Here is a 10,628-nt window from a genome sequence, read left to right as displayed (position 1 = left end):
TGTGTGATTTATTAGCTTGTTTACCCGTGGGGACCTCAATTTAGGTCCCCACCGTGACACGAGTCCCCATGAGTCTGTGTGTATTCAGGTTTAAGTCCCCACCAGAATAGAAAAACAGGTACAAACACACACACACACACACACACACACATATACATATATATATATATATATATACATACATGTATATCATCAGGAGGATAGACAAAGCATAGAGTGTATGTGTGTGTTTGAGTAAGTCTGTAGGAAAACACCTGTTCTGGTTGGACGTGATCCTAAATCCCCCTCGTCTGTGTTTGGGGTGAGGCTGTGCAGGCTTGTGATGTTCATTCTCTGCTGGACAAGAGCTTAGAGCAGATGTTGTGATTCATCACGCCCTTTGTCATACTGTTTGAGAACAACATGGTCTGAATATTTGTAAAGCCTGTAACTTCATTATAGGGTAGAACAGCGCCTACCTGAGCTGATAACAGGGAATAGCAGGTCAAAGACATAGGGATTTTCTTCTGTTCTGCAGTTTCATGGCTGTGTTCACAATGGAGTACTTGCATACCTCTTACCACACAGTTTTTGTTCTAATTTGTATACTGTATATTGTTATAATAGAAATAATGGTTTCTCTTAAAAAAAAAAAAGTAGTATATGATGCAGTATATGATGTAGTATACATTCTGATACATTCCATGTCCAGGAAATAGAAAGGCATAGGTGCAGAAAACAGAATAATATGAGAATAACAAAACCGAATGCAACTGGTGCTGAGCATTGGGGAATTGGAGAAAAAGAATGAATATTGGGAGAGAATATTCCGAGAAAGATAACGGAAGAAAAGAAAGAACTAGACAGAAAGACACAATACTCATTATTTTGTCTCTCTGTTCATTTGGGTCTGTCAGTTTGACTGTCATAGTATGCTATGTAATTATAACTGTCGGCTGCAGGACGCAATTAGAGCTGTGTCCCATAGGTCTGAATTACACACACTCAGCACAGATAATAACATGCACTCTCTCTCTCTCACACACACACACACACGCACACACGCACGCACGCACACACACACACACCAATGTAGAGTAATAGAGGTAACAGTGACCAGCCTCTTTTTCAGAATTGCTATTTTCCTGCTCATTTTCTCTATAGAGATTTTTAACAATTCTTAAAAAAAGAGTTCATAACCATGAACCGAATCAGCTCTGAGATGAATCACATTACAACAACTATTCATAATGGAGAAAATGAACCAGAACCTTACTAATGTGCATACACACATATATACATACATATAGTACACTAGTACACTAAACACAAATAAAAACATCAGTGTGCATCTTTGCTGGAATGGTCCGATATTAAACAGGTTAATAAATCTTGAATTATTTACCTGCACAGTATTATATTATAACCTTTTGCATTCAGTGCATTAAAATTCATTTGACCCATTCCAATCTGACAGATCTAGGGTAGATCAGGGTTATAATTGTTAACTAAAACTAAAACAATAAAAGTTTACTTTAATCAAATTAAACCTGAACTAAAATAAAATAATTTTTTAAAAAGTCAACTTATTTTATTTCAGCTCTCATTTTTGTGCATTAATAAAAATGACAAAACAAATAAATGACAAACTTTAAAATTAAAATAAAACAGAAAACACAATTCAAAGTATTAACAAAACCTATAAAAGTATGATTAAAATACTATATGATTAATGATGCAAAAATGTCACATTATTTATCATTTTATTTCACGTAATTATATCTTTTATATAAATAATTATGTCATTTAATGTTTCATATTCTAAATATTTAAGAATATTTAATTTGATATAATTACATATTTTAATGATGCATTTTTTTGCGACATGCAGTTAAAAACACATCACAGGACTGTGTTATCTGTCAACAACAAATTGCAGTAGCATGTTAAAACAGGCATTAGTCACAAGACGGGTGTGTTTTATATGTCTTACATAAGCATTCAATTTACAGGCCCTGCTGGCTCCAGGACACTCGAAAGCAGAGGGAAGATGTACAAATGTTTGGGTGTGATGGTGTATGCATTTCAAATTGATGAAAAATATACATCACACTCAGTCTCTGTCGTGTGCACACCCGTCACATACTTCACTCTGTGATGAGTGATGACTAATACATCCCGTTACCATAGTTACCCCACAACCCCCCCATCATGAGGCGGGAGTTAAGGTACCGTGACGGGATTGAACAAACTCATTGTTGTCATTTAGGAATTATGTTCAGCACAAAGCTATAGATTATCCCTGCTGCTAATATGCAGGCAGCTGTTAACACGGCCATATGGCAGTACATCCCATCAGCCATCAGCAAACACGCAACACTCAAACTGTAATACAAAAAAGAACTGACAATCAAGGAAAACATCAGAAAATTGAGGAAAGAGGGTGGCTACTCTTTCTAATTCAATGTTATTCACTCATTTTTATGTCTTTTTGAATTTCATATGCACTCTCAGAAAAAAAGGTACAAAAGCTGTCACAAAAGGTGCGAATGTGCACCATTTAGGTACTAATGTGTACAACGAAGGAAAACATCAGAAAATAGAGCAAAGATATTTACATGAGGGCGGCTACTTTTTCTAATTTGTTGTTTTTTACTCATTTTTATGTCTTTTTGAATTTCATATGCACTCTGAGAAAAAAGGTACAAAAGCTGTCACTAGGGAGGCATATTTTTTAAAAGGTGTTAATACGCACCATTTAGATACCAATTTGTATTCTTTAGGTATTAATATGTACCTTTAAGGTACTAATATGCATCTTTTAAAATGGTACCACCCCAGTGAAAGATTTGGACCTTTTTTTTCTAAGAGTGTGAAGTTAAAATGTAGGCAAAATCTTTAAAAGAAAAATTATTTACTCACCCTCATGTCATTTCAAACGTGTAAGCTGTGTTTTTTGTCTGTGAAATGCAAAAGGAGCAATTTTTAAAGAATCATTATGCAGTTCTTTGAACAACTGTTTACAGTGTATGACAAAACACACCATAAGTAACAAAATAATAGATAAATATCTTAAAATAAAAGTAGTCCACGTGACTCATATGCTATATTCTATGTCTTCTGGAGTCATATGATTCCTTTAAGCGAGGAACAAACTTCAATTTGAGTAATTTTAAGTCAATTTAACCCATAGATTTAGCATTACATCACTTGCTCACCAGTGGATCCTCTGCAGTGAATGGGTGCCGTCAGACTGTCAGTCCAAACAGCTGATAAAAACATTCCAACAATTCACAAGTAATCCACACAACTCTTTGGAAGCAAAAAAGCTGAAATTTTGTAATCCATCATAAAAACATTTTTACTTTAAACCATTGCTTCCAGTCCATAATTCATTATATTGCTTTCTGCAGTGGAAAAAGTCGTCTTGTCTGAATTAGGAGAGAAATATGCACAGACCAAGCAGTGTTTACAAGTGAAAACAGTTTTTAAAAAGTTGTAAACAAATATGTCAGTGGATTTTGATGTTAGAGGACAACAGGGGATGGACTTTTTCGCTGGACTCTGGAGGAAGCGTTATTACGGATTATGGACTCATATCTTGGCCAGAAGCAACAGTTTAATGTTAAAAATGTCTTGATGGACTTGTTTCTTACAAACACACAGCTTTTTACTTCACAAGACATTAATTAATGGACTGGAGACATGTGGATTGGTTGTGGAATATTGTGATTTTATCAGCTGTTCTGACGGCACCCATTCACTGCAGAGGATCTATTGGTGAGCAAGTGATGTAATGCTAAATTTCTCCAAATCTGTTCTGATGAAGAAACAAACTCATCTACAACTTTGGCGTTAAGTATTAGTCCTATAAAGCATTTCCACCAAAATAGCATGCAACGCTCAGAGTTACTGTAGTAAAACCATGGCTAAATGTTCATAAGCATTGTTTTAACATTTTAGAAAGAACTGGATAGGCCATTTATCTTTATAAATTTAAACAAATCATATTCCATGCATTCAAAAAAACTGTTTTCATGTTACAACACAATAAATTTCCCATCTTCCCAAGTTCTCTTCATGTTCCACCTTTTTTTTTAAAGTATTTACAGTAAGTCCAGGACTCTGTAAACTTTGAGTAAATGACAGATGTTTCTTGTATGGGGTTGCACAAATGCCTTTAGACTTCAGCACAAGTTACTATAGCAACTGCTGCTATTTCATTTGCAAGGTTTTGCGTTAGCATTCTCCTGTTGCTTTCAATATACTGAAGGTTAATTGTTTGATCCCAGCAGGCTGTGTCGGTGCAAACGGATCAAACTAGCCCACTTTCCTCTGGTCCTCTGAACCGACACAGAATGCAAAACTAATATAAAATATGTCTGCAATGCACCACTGCCATCATACTTCTGGGAATATCTGGTGTGTTTGTGTTGATGCACTCTGGGCCTTTGCCGGGTGTGAAACTGTGTTTAATTAAATGTGACGTTTGCATGGATCAGCATTTTCCATGGATCAGTTTTCCATCTAATTCCCATGGATGAGTCAGTATAACTAGGATCAAACCGACTTAATCAAGAGAATATGAAAATTAATGTGCAATACATTTTTGAACCACTAAATGGCGCTTTAGGACATCAATGTGTCCCACGTAGGTATTCAGTGGGGACTTGATGTTATTTCATCTTTCTGTGAAGTTTAGAAGCATATATGAATAGACAAATAATGTCATTAGTTACGTGAAAGATTTGATCATATTAATTTATAAATGGATAGAGCAGTTCACATGAAATTTATAAAGAATGTGACTAAAAACATACATATACATACAAACACACACACACACGTAATAATGAAATAATATGTACATAACATAACAAAACACTATCATTGTATTTATGATTCTTATTACATCTTTTATTTATTTATTTATTTATTAACTATTTAAATAAATACTTTGTAGTGAGAACGAAACATCATCGAAAATATACTAAAAATGGTTGACATAAAAATGTCCAGAAAATATAATATAATATAATATAATATAATATAATATAATATAATATAATATAATATAATATAATATAATATAATATAATATAATATAATATAATATAATATAATATAATATAATATAATATAATATAATATAATATAATATAATATAATATAATATAATATAATATAATATAATATAATATAATATAATATAATATAATATAATGCATCTTATTTAAATAAAGGTTTCATTTTCTTTGTGCAAAGTATTAATATGTTTTATTAAAATAATAAAAATAATTGATTTCTTATGATTTTGGGGCTAAATATGATATATAATTATATTTTCCTTAAGCAAAATGAGGCCTATTTTAGGACCATTGAGACTTTTTTTTTTTTCATTATAACATATTTATACATGTGTGTGATTTTAATGTACGTGGATGTTTTTTTACCAGTTAAAATATATTTGATTTAAAATAGCATAAATTAAAGGCAGCACAATAAATATATTGTATAATAACGTTTATGTATTTATAGTTTTTAATATGTTTTTAAGTTAGTGTTTTTGAGCTATTATAAGACCTCCGGGTCTCTCAGACTCCAAACAGGACATGGACCAGCTGGATAGCAGCTACTGTGCTTCAAAAACAGACTGCAATGAGATCAGATCAACATAACATAAATGGAGGCACATTCATAGATTGAATGAGCGTCTGTACAGTAAAGAACAACTGTACAACCTTTAATGTTGTCACTCCTTATCACTCTTTCTGCTTTATGTAATCTCTGTATTGCCTCATCATCATGACTCCATGCTCTTTCTCACCGTCTTTTCACACTCCCAGGCGAAACATCTGTGCTGTGAAAAAATATTCTTTAATAACTTACAAAGCCAGCTTACATAACATTCAAAGATGTCCTGGCAAGAGCAGAGCACACTTGAGAAGTGATAATTCATTTGGATGGCACTCAGCTTCACAGTGTTATATGCATGTGTTACATGGCACGTGATTGGGCTGCAAGTGATGTACTGTAACTGAAAAGAGGCAAACCTCTAATAAGACAAAAAGTGGATAATGAGAAATTTGAAATCGTTTTAAATGGAAAACCAAAATATTGTACAAGCAGCACATAATACTGCAGAAACAAGAAATTCAGTCTGAGAAGAGAGAGAAAAACAGGAAGAAAGAGAACAGCTGCAAATCAAGTGTTTCTCAAGCCCACTGGCTCCAGCTTCAGTGTCTGGAATCAACACAAGCATCATATTCCATCTGAAGTTCCTTTATTATCCAATATGAAGATGATAATATTACTACATCAAAGCATGAAGGCAATAAACACATCTAGAACAGAACAAAGCATGAAATATTTATCTATTTATCTATCTATCTATCTATCTATCTATCTATCTATCTTTTTATCATTCTATCTATCTATCTATCTATCTATTTATCTATCTATCTATCTATCCATCCATTCTTCTATCCATCCATTCTTCTATCTATCTATCTATCTATCTATCTATCTATCTATCTATGTATCCATTCTTCTATCCATCCATTCATCTATCTATCTATCTATCTATCTTTTTATCATTCTATCTATCTATCTATCTATCTATCTATCTATCTTCTATCTATCTATCTATCTATCTATCTATCCATCCATTCTTCTATCCATCCATTCTTCTATCTATCTATCTATCCGTCCATCCGTCCATCCGTCTGTCTGTTTGTTTGAGGTTTTTGTATTTGGAAATATATAATCTATCCATCCATTCTTCTATCCATCCATTCTTCTATCTATCTATCTATCTATCTATCTATCTATCCGTCCATCCGTCTGTCTGTTTGTTTGAGGTTTTTGTATTTGGAAATATATAATTTTTTTAATTCCTCATCCATTCACTATAAAACATATAAACTCAAAGAAAACATTTAAAGTATAATCAGCTTGGTTGTACAAGTCATTTCAACCTAAATTACATTAAACATTAAACAATGTTATATTGATTTCATATAACAAACAATTTTGATGAGTTAAAATAATGTAACAACATAAGATCATATAATTTTTTTAAGGGAAAAAATTTAAATACAATATTAAATGCAGAAATAATGATAATCCAAGACAATAAATAGCATATGCTCTCAAAACTAGTCAATCCTTTCTAATGCATTGACCAGCAGCAAAGCTAAAGTGTATTATGGGGGGAAAAAAGAAAAAAAAATCTGTTACACAACAATGTTTTCATGTTATAAGTGTTTGTGAAGTCTGCTAATGATTATGTCAATACAAAAGCCTATAATAAACATTAACTACAGGGGGCACTACAGCCTTGCCCCGTCAGACATTTTATCCTGAATAGAAATCCCTTATAGAAATGTATTAGCAATCATATAGCTTCAGCCAAAATTACGTGATATTAAATAACGATAAAATTATTCTTAAAATGTCTTACTCTATTTGAAGGAGATCCCATTTATAATGATTTTACAGTAGTAACAAATACAGTCTAATATAGTGTCAATATAAGTCATATAGAAGCTCAGCGTTGTGATATGCTCCATGTAAATGTGATAACAGACTGGGGTGTTGATGATAATCCATGAGCAAACACATCTCATGTGCTCAGAGATTAGAGGGGTAAAGGATCGCATGACGGGGGGTTTTTGTTAGTTCAGCGTCCTGCTGTGCTCACGGGTGGGGGATTCATCTAATACTGATCTGATCTGACAATGGTTTTTATGGGCCTGTAATGGAGCTAATAATACTTGAACAGAAGATTTGGTTGTACTACTCTTCCTTTTTTTGTATTAGGGTGATTAACTAACACTAAAACGAAAACATTTAAAATAAATAATAATAATAAAAAAGAAATAAAGACAAAAACACAACAAAATTACAAAATGGAAAATATACAAATAAAACCTAATTCAAACTATTAATAAAAACTATCATAGTATTTCAGTGATACTAAAATAACACTGGTATGTGTACAGAATGCAAATGTAATATGCATATCTGGATTACCTGTGACATTTGCCAAATGTGCGCACTGTACAGAATACTATATCAAAACATGCAATGCACTCAACTCAACTTTCCATTTCCAGTCCCAGTATAGTTTACTATTCAACACTATACTGTATACTGAAAAAATCATGAGAAGAAGTACTCATTATGCAATGATTTCAAACTGTATATGCCACATTTTTGGCATGATCTCAATACATGGCATATTTAATTTAGCAGGTGATTCCACATAAAAGTGCTAGAATAGTATGCAAACTATGCATGCTATAGAAGTAATAAGAATAGTATGCTGGTATGTTATTCTAAACAGTGTGAGTGTGTGTGTTTGTGCAATAGGGAATCCCAGTCACAGCGCATTAGTCTCACAGGTGCAGCTCATTAAATATTAATTAACACACACACACACACACACTGACGAGTGAAGATGGATGTGGGTGTAGGTTTAAAGCAATACATACACAGCTTTGGCTCTTGAGTGTATTTGTGTTAGTGTGTGTGGGAGTGAAAAAACAAAGCCTTTGCGACAAAGCCCTACAAATAGATGAGAAAGACTGCAGCAGCTAAATAAATCCACTCCAACATCCATCCATACTGTTCCACATACATACATCCATACTAAACACACACACACACACACACACACAAACGCATAAACACACTCTCTCTGTCCCTCATGTTCTCTTTCTCTCTCAATAGTTCACTTAAAAGAATCACTCGTATTATTGGTTCACAGCCGTCCCACTGGATTGAACTATTGATCTGATGTGCAGTTTGCAGCTCGAACACAATTTGAGAAGATTAACAGCTTATTTTGTTTACATAATATATGTGTGTGCACTGTGTATATTTATTATGTATATACGTATAAAGACACACACATACAGCATATATTTTGAAAATATTTATATGTATTTGTATGTATATATTTATATTCAAATAAATTATATCAGTAACAGTATGTTGTCAAGACAACATAATATATACTTGTTCATCCCTCGTTGTGCATGAAAAACAAGCTGGAATCTACAGCACTTCTGAACCTGATTAAAGTCCAGGGTTTCTTCTCCTTCTTTTCCATACAAAAAGGCAGAATGAATGTGGCGATCTATCAGACCAGCCAATTACCGTCATTATCCCCAAGCTCTACTTCAATAGCATACTAAACATCGACCACTGCATCGATCAGACGGGCATGCTCGTTTGGAAAACGACTCTGAAAGATTTAGACTCCCTGCTCTGAGAATCTTAACTATCTATCTATCTATCTATCTATCTATCTATCTATCTATCCCTGACTGCAATAAGCCACTGCTTACTGCGTCTCTTATATCGTTCTCAACCGTTGAAACATCCTCCCATATTGAACAGTTTCACAAAATAGACCTGTCACTTGGCCTATTGACAGGAGGTCATCTTAACCAATCACATTTCATCCCTCCAAGCCTAACGATGACCTTAGAAGGAAGAAGCCGTTGCCATGGCGTCTTCAGAAGTAATGCGTTGTGACTGCGGCAGAACGGCTCTATTAGAAAATGATCAAACTGCCATTTTGAATGGGCATTGATGAATAGCTCATACTCCAGCATCTAATCAATCATTCCACACCACAGAAGCGTCTGAAGACTGCAGACAGATTGGATTATGTGCCTTAGCCTGAAAACAATTAATGAATTTCACAGCATTTCTTTGGTTTTTTGATTTCACATCAAGGCAGCTTCAGAGTCTCATCTTTTTCCTGCTCTGATCTTCACAGCGTCTTTGTTGTTGTGATGAGTCATTGTTGGCTGTGGTATTGACAAAGGCACTACAAAAATCAAACAACTTTCTCATCTGCTCAGATAAAATGAGACGACATACTGCCCTGCATGTTTATTAGGAGTCTCTGATGTTAATGAAGGACGCGTTTTAAAGCGATGAAAAATCCATACGCACAAATTCACCGCCTTCATGTTTTCACTGGTTTATAATGCAATGAAGTCAGAGTTCGTGCAAACAGAATACTGTGATTATGTTAATGCAATCATGCTTATAATCAGAGTAACCTGAAAACAGTACTGCGGTATAACCATAGCAACGGAGGTCTTTTGTGAGTGCCTCTCGTTTTCTCCTGGGAAATGACAGAAAGGTCAAATAATTTTTCTCACCCTTCAATCAACTGAAAATACTCGGCAAGTGAGAATATCACAAATACACAGCGGGATTCTCCACTGTCACAATTTCATTTTAGGTTATAGCATCTAGGCAACACACTTGCAGGCTGTGTTCCAACACCTAGTGAGCTGCCTACGTAGGAAGCATTTTAGGGCGCACACCTAAATCAAAGTGTGACAATTTAGGCATTTAATTATGTTCCCTTCTCACACACTCTTAAAAATAAAGGTTCCAAAAACAATGCCATAGAAGAACCATTTTAGTTTCCCCAAAGAATCTTTCTTTTTCTTAGTGTAAAGAACATTTAAAGAGACTTTCTTCACTATAAAGAACCTTTTGTGCATTGGAAAGGGTTAATGGATGTTAAAAGTTCTTCATGGAACCATCAATGGGAATTAAGAACCTTTATTTTTAAGATTGTAATACACAATTGGCAGATCCAGCAAAAATAAAAATAAAAT

This window comes from Sinocyclocheilus rhinocerous, unplaced genomic scaffold, assembly GCF_001515625.1.
Source record: "Sinocyclocheilus rhinocerous isolate Xijiao unplaced genomic scaffold, SAMN03320098_v1.1 scaffold2189, whole genome shotgun sequence".
In the NCBI taxonomy this organism is placed as follows: domain Eukaryota; kingdom Metazoa; phylum Chordata; class Actinopteri; order Cypriniformes; family Cyprinidae; genus Sinocyclocheilus; species Sinocyclocheilus rhinocerous.
Note: the sequence above shows the minus strand (reverse complement) of the source record.